The sequence below is a fragment of the Lissotriton helveticus genome, chromosome 12, assembly GCF_964261635.1.
Source record: "Lissotriton helveticus chromosome 12, aLisHel1.1, whole genome shotgun sequence".
NCBI lineage: Eukaryota > Metazoa > Chordata > Amphibia > Caudata > Salamandridae > Lissotriton > Lissotriton helveticus.
The window spans coordinates 421,080,152-421,086,216 of record NC_136073.1 but is presented as its reverse complement, the minus strand read 5'-3'; the positions used below and the strand labels follow the sequence as shown (position 1 = coordinate 421,086,216).

At 45.5% G+C, this 6,065-nt stretch overlaps 1 pseudogene; it reads left to right on the top strand.

Annotated features, from left to right (window-relative positions):
• The first annotated feature begins 4,297 nt into the window (after positions 1-4,297).
• Positions 4,298-5,245, top strand: LOC144798037 (serine/threonine-protein kinase H1 pseudogene; annotated as a pseudogene).
• Positions 5,246-6,065: the final 820 nt, after the last annotated feature.

The following is a 6,065-nucleotide window of genomic DNA, read 5'->3' as shown; positions in this document are numbered from 1 at the left end:
GTGGTCCGGCTGGATTACCGTAGTGATCCCCTGTTGTTTGGTATATAGCGCTACCCAGCACTTCCGCCTTATTGTCCTTTCAGTCCACATCGTTGTGTGGAGGCGGAGTGCTGTTTTGGGCGCTTCCGGGTTCTTGACGAAGTGCACGGCGAAGCCAGTGTTGTGCAGCGTTTTTTCCCCTGTCTTGGCCCCCATTTCTGTACGCTTGGAGTATTTTCATGTCCATATGAAAACGGAGGTTTTTTTAGTCGTTTTCACGACTTTTTCCTCCATACCCCCTTTGACTCCAATTACTCAGGAGCGTCATCCCCGGCGCCAAGCCCTTCCCTTCCCCTGCTCCCTTTCTGCCTGCTGGACCTGACTATATCCCTCCTCGACGGAGATCTCCACCAGGCATCGACCACAGCATTTGTGGGTAAGGAGGCGTGAAGGGGTTTGTGTGGGGCATGAGAAGAGAAAGAGGTGCTGTATTATTTACCTTTTTCATTTTGTGTGGCAGACGGTGATTTATCCTGTTCCCTGTGGGTGAAGTACGTGGAGAACATTGGTCCTGGCAGAAGGTCCCTGGAACGAATATCTGGGATCCCTTGTCTGTCTATCCCTTTTTTCCCGCCCCCTGTCCCTTGCCACTCTGTTGACCCATTGTAATATCTACTTTGTGGGTCACGTAGAGGCGGGGTCAGAGGAACGGGGTAATCGTCGCTCCTGCATTGCACGGGCACAGTTGGGTAGGAACCAACACATTTACCCACTGTGGCTTCATTCGCCACATATGGCACCCACTCTATTAGTCTAAAGCACGAGCCGTCTTATGATACCAAGACGAACTTTAAAACACCACTCAAATATGGCCGCCATGTAATGGTCGCACCATTTTTTATGTTTAGTTTCGGCTTTAAAATCGGCGTGTCGGCGAGGACGCCTTTCTTGTCCATGATCCTTGCGGCGTTTGGATGCGAAACACACGGGCTCACAGGTATGAATGCCATGAAGTGTATGTAGTTGTGGATATATGGGTGATCTATATGGTCCCGCATACGTATTTTTTGTACGAGCTTTAAAGCTCGAGTATGCCTGTATTGCCTTATTTCTCGCTACGCTAGGACTGTTTTGCCCACGCGTTTTGCCTCTGTTTGTGCTACAGCACACACGGGCTCTTTAGAATTTTTGAACACCGCACTGAGGCTTTTAAATATTTTATTTCATTAAGCTCCAAGGCCTGCATCTTTTAATCTGACTAAATAGATGTGGTCTGGCGCGGTTACTTAGTAGCGCTACTAGACCTTGATAGCAGCAGTGATTTACGATCATATATTTATAAAAAGTTCTTCTCCTTCCTTAGACTTATCGCTAATTGCACTGCTCCGGAACATCTTGGACGGATGATTGAATCTCCTTCCTATTAGACATTTTTATGACAAGAAGAACTAACGCTACTTTTTTGATCATGTTATTTGACTTTTAACCAAGTAAGTTTCCCTAGCCTTACAATTAAAATACGATCGGCTAGCTTGCGTGGTAGGACTGTAAATAACAACTTCCGCTCTTCCTACAGCTACCAGAATTAATTCGTGAACTACATCGAGAGCCTAAGGGCACATTTGGTTTAGCATTTTCAAAAGAGGTGAATGCTTAGATAACATTTTGACTTAACTGGTGGTGGTGACTGACTTCACTTAATTGGGCGGTGTTGTTTCTCTGCCTTTGCGTAATTGTTATTCACTATGTTGGCGTCTATTTTCTTTTTCCTTTTTCCTTCTATCTAAACTTTCTTTTTCTCTCTCCCCCTTTTTTAACTCTCCTCCCCCCCCAAACCCCCCCTCCCCTTTCTTTTCTTTTTTCCCTTCCTCCCCTTCTCTCTTTTTTCCCCCCCTCCCCTCTCTCTTTTTTCTTTTAAGGGAGTCCAAAAAATAAAAGACTTTGTATTTCATTTATTTACAGACTTTTTAACGCTCATTCCAATTGTTCCTGTCCTGATGATGACCGCAACTCCTGACAGCGATTGAAACGCCGTCGACGCTTTTGTGGCTGATGAACTTTAGAGGGCACATAATCACTGTATATGTTGTATCCCTTCTTTTTAGAACACAAATTCTGTTTGCCACTTGTTTGTTTTTTTGTATATATGGTTTGCATTTCTATAAACCAGCAAATATTTATTGAGCGTACTATTTTATAATACATTTTGTGATATTTTTTCAAATTTGATGATTGACAGTTTCTTTGGATTTTTATATTTTCTTAAACAAATTCTTGTACTCCATCCCAACAAACCTTCCCTCGCCCTCCTGCCTCTTTGGCTTCTTTCTTTTCTCTTTTCTCTTTCTTTACCTCCTAATATTAAGAATAAGAAAGGCACTGGCTCTTTCTAAATTTGTGATTTGTTTTGTGCTTCCTGAACTATTGTTAGGAATAATTATTTACTACCCCTGGTTCAGGTCGGTGGGTTGCCTCTGTTGATGTCAAATATACATTGGAAAGTGGTATCCATCGGGAAGGGCAGCCTATATTTGGCGTTCATTGACCTCAAGACCGCATTCGACCTGGTCCCCAGGGCCAAATTATGGCAAGTCCTGCACGACCTGGGGATTCCACCTATGATTCTGGACTTTATTAAGCGGCTCCATGAGGGAAACTATGCCAGGATCAGGTGGGGCACTCAAGGCCAGTTAACAGGGAGGGTGGTAGTGAATAGGGGGGTCCGCCAGAGTTGCGTTTTGGCTCCAACTTTGTTCTCCCTCTTCGTAAATGGGGTGGTAGACTATTTACGAGAGGTTCCATCAGATGCCCCAACCCTGGCTGGGGAGAAAACACCTAACCTCCTATTCGCAGATGATACGCTACTGGTCTCAAAAACACCATCGGGCCTTCAAAAACTGCTGGATAGATTTAGACAGTTTTGCTGTTTATGGGGTTTAACAATTAACACCGATAAAACAAATCTGATGACTCTCTCCCCTTCCAAGCGATTCAAGAACACCATCAATCCGAATGGTACCCTTTTAGAAACTGTGGTGTCTTTTTATTATTTGGGGATCAGGCTGAACAACAAAATGAATTGGGATACCCATATGGCCAAGATGCTCCTCAATCATAGAAGGGTAGCGGGAGCCATCCTAAGAGAGCAGAAGCTCTCGTCTAGTAGACCAGTAGGTCCGACCCTTGTGGTCTACGATGGTAGGGCACTGCCTTCGGCACTCTAAGGGTCGGAGTTATGGGGGTTCGAGGAGGTTTCCGAACTAGAAAGGTCAGAGAACAAGTTCCTCAGAGGTCTTGTATCTCTTCCGCTCTCCACCCCTCTGACACTGCTCCGTGGAGACCTGGGGAAACGATCCCTTACTAACATTGTTAGACTACGCCCACTATTGTTCTGAGTACGCCTAAGAAGGATCCCTGAACTAGCCAACTATTCGGCTGCTCTGTTGGAGATTATTAATTTAGACACGGGAACAAGATCAAGTGGATTGCTAAACTAAAGCAGTTGGCAATTGATATTGGGTTCGGAGAGGCCTGGGCGACCCAGACAGTGCCAACCAAGCAAATCATTAAGAAGGCATACTGGGAATGGGTGAAAGGGGTGGAGGAACAAAAATCCAACTGGGGGACCCTCACTGAACAGTTTTTAATGTATAAGCCGGTTGCAAAATATGAGCACTATTTTGATTTTATACAATCTCCCCGTGATAGATTGCTATTCACAAAATTTAGATTCGGGATGCTCCCACTAAATGATTTGGTAGCAGGATGGAGGAATTATAGCTTGGCTTCTATGAGCTGCCCAGGTTGCCAAGCTCCATCAGAATCACTTCCCCATTTCTTTTTCGCATGTCCCGCTTACAGTGCTCCCAGGCGGAAATGGCTGAAACCTGCATGCAGAAACCTGGGGTTTACCGATTACAGGGTAGCACTGCGCATGTTCAAAGCCGACACCTCGTCCCCTAGTATGATTTGTGCGGTGGCAAAATACTTGGGCAGTGCTTGGGTGCTACGTGTAAACCTGTTAAAACATAGTAAGCACTAACACCCTCTGGGCCCAAATGCTCCTAATCTATCATGTGTAAAGGAATCTGTTTTTTATTGTGTACAGTGTAAAAATTGTTTTACATTCCGGTTTTAATGGATTTTATACAAACTTTTTTATATGCTAACAGTTGTATGGATTGCTGCACTTCTTGAACCCTAAAAATACTTTGTTCAAGCTTTTATGATATTTTATATCGAATAAAGTATACTACAACAATGTCATGTTGGCGTTGCCTGAGAGAAGGCTTTCATGGTCGATTAGCATCCATCAGCGATGGGCTGTGGGACGGGCAAAATACTTGCAGAGTCACCAGAAGATGTTCATCTGGATCTCGTCAGAAGGGTTAAGTCCCATGAAAATGACATATACAAACACTTCATCACAGATAAGGGCAGTATCCCCCTCAAAAGCGGGTCACCTCCATATCACACCAGCCTTACCACAGTGGGCATCCACCAAGCCAAATAGAACATGCTAATCCCCGCAGGAACAAGGTGGCTAAATATTGTGCCAAATTTGATCCTCGTGTGACTGCAAAGTATGACATTAAGGCCGTTATTGGCAGGGGCAGTTTCAGTCGGGTTGTGCATGTGGAACACAAAGCCTCCTTACAGCCATATGCTATTAAAATGATTGAGACTAAGTAGAGTGAAGGACGAGAAGTGTGTGAATCTGAGCTTAACATCCTACTTCGGGTCCGTCACACCAACATTATCCAGCTCATTGAAGTGTTTGAAACGCAGGAGAGGGTGTACATGGTGATGGAACTGGCCACTGGCGGAGAGTTGATTGATCAGATTATTGCCGGATTATTGCCAAAGGATCATTCACAGAGAGAGATGCTACACAGGTGCTCCAGATGGTCTTGGAGGGTGTGGAATACTTGCACACACTGGGAATCACGCACAGAAATTAAAACCTGAGACCATCTTGTATTATCATCTTGGGACAGATTCAAAAATCATGATCACAGATTTTGGCCTGGCAAGCGCTCTGAGGAAGGGGGATGACTGTTTGATGAAAACCACCTGTGGGACCCCTGAGTACATTGCTCCTGAGATCTTAGTCCGCAAACCTCAAACAAACTCTGTGAACATGTGGGCTCTGGGAGTTATCTCTTACATTCTCCTCAGTGGAACTATGCCATTTGAGGATGATAACCGGACCAGGCTATAGCGGTAAATCCTGAAAGGGAAGTACAGCTACTCTGGGGAGCTATAACACAGCAATACTCTACTCCTCGGGAGGCAAGCGGACACTGGCGCTGACCTCAAGCTGCTCCATTGCACAACCAACACCCCCCTTTGAGTGCGGGGATCACACAGCGTTCACCCCCTGAGAGCCTGCTTCTGCACCGCCTCTGACAATCGCTTCCTGCACCCCAGACCCTAAATGGTGGCTGAACAGGCATCAAGGAGGAGTCTCCTACTGCGACAGCCCAGGAGACACCTGAAGAAGCAGCACAAATACATTAGGGGCCCCTGAAAATATCTAGGGGAAAGAAAAAATGGGGACCGGCTGATTGGAACTCCAGGGGCAGACTCCCTTCCTGACCCCAAGATGTCTGCCACAGTGGTCCTTTATCACGAGGTGCTACTACTCTTGGACAAAAATTGGACATTGACCAGACCTCAAGCATATCCCCTTTCCGGCTCACCCATCAGGACATTGAATCTGTGAACTTGCCACCGACCGTTGAGACCTAGCATTTTGGCCGATGCCCGGTGGGGCTACCTTGATAGCTATAGAGGAGATGGGCTGTGGTCTTCCCCCTCGGCCGTCACCTACCCAGCCCGACTTTGGCTAGATTTTCTTTTATCTCTCTGCCGTATCTCCCTCCTACCTTTTTACCTTACTCCCTGTCCTTTCACGCTCCATTTATCTCGTCTTCTATCCTCTTTAAATGTTTTCTAGCAACAGATGTAACTTGTAATTGATGTAACTGTGTAACAATTTGGAACCTCATGTAAAGCGCTCTGATACCTCCGGGTCTTGCCAGCGCTATATAAAACTCATCAAATAAATCAATAAAATAATAAAG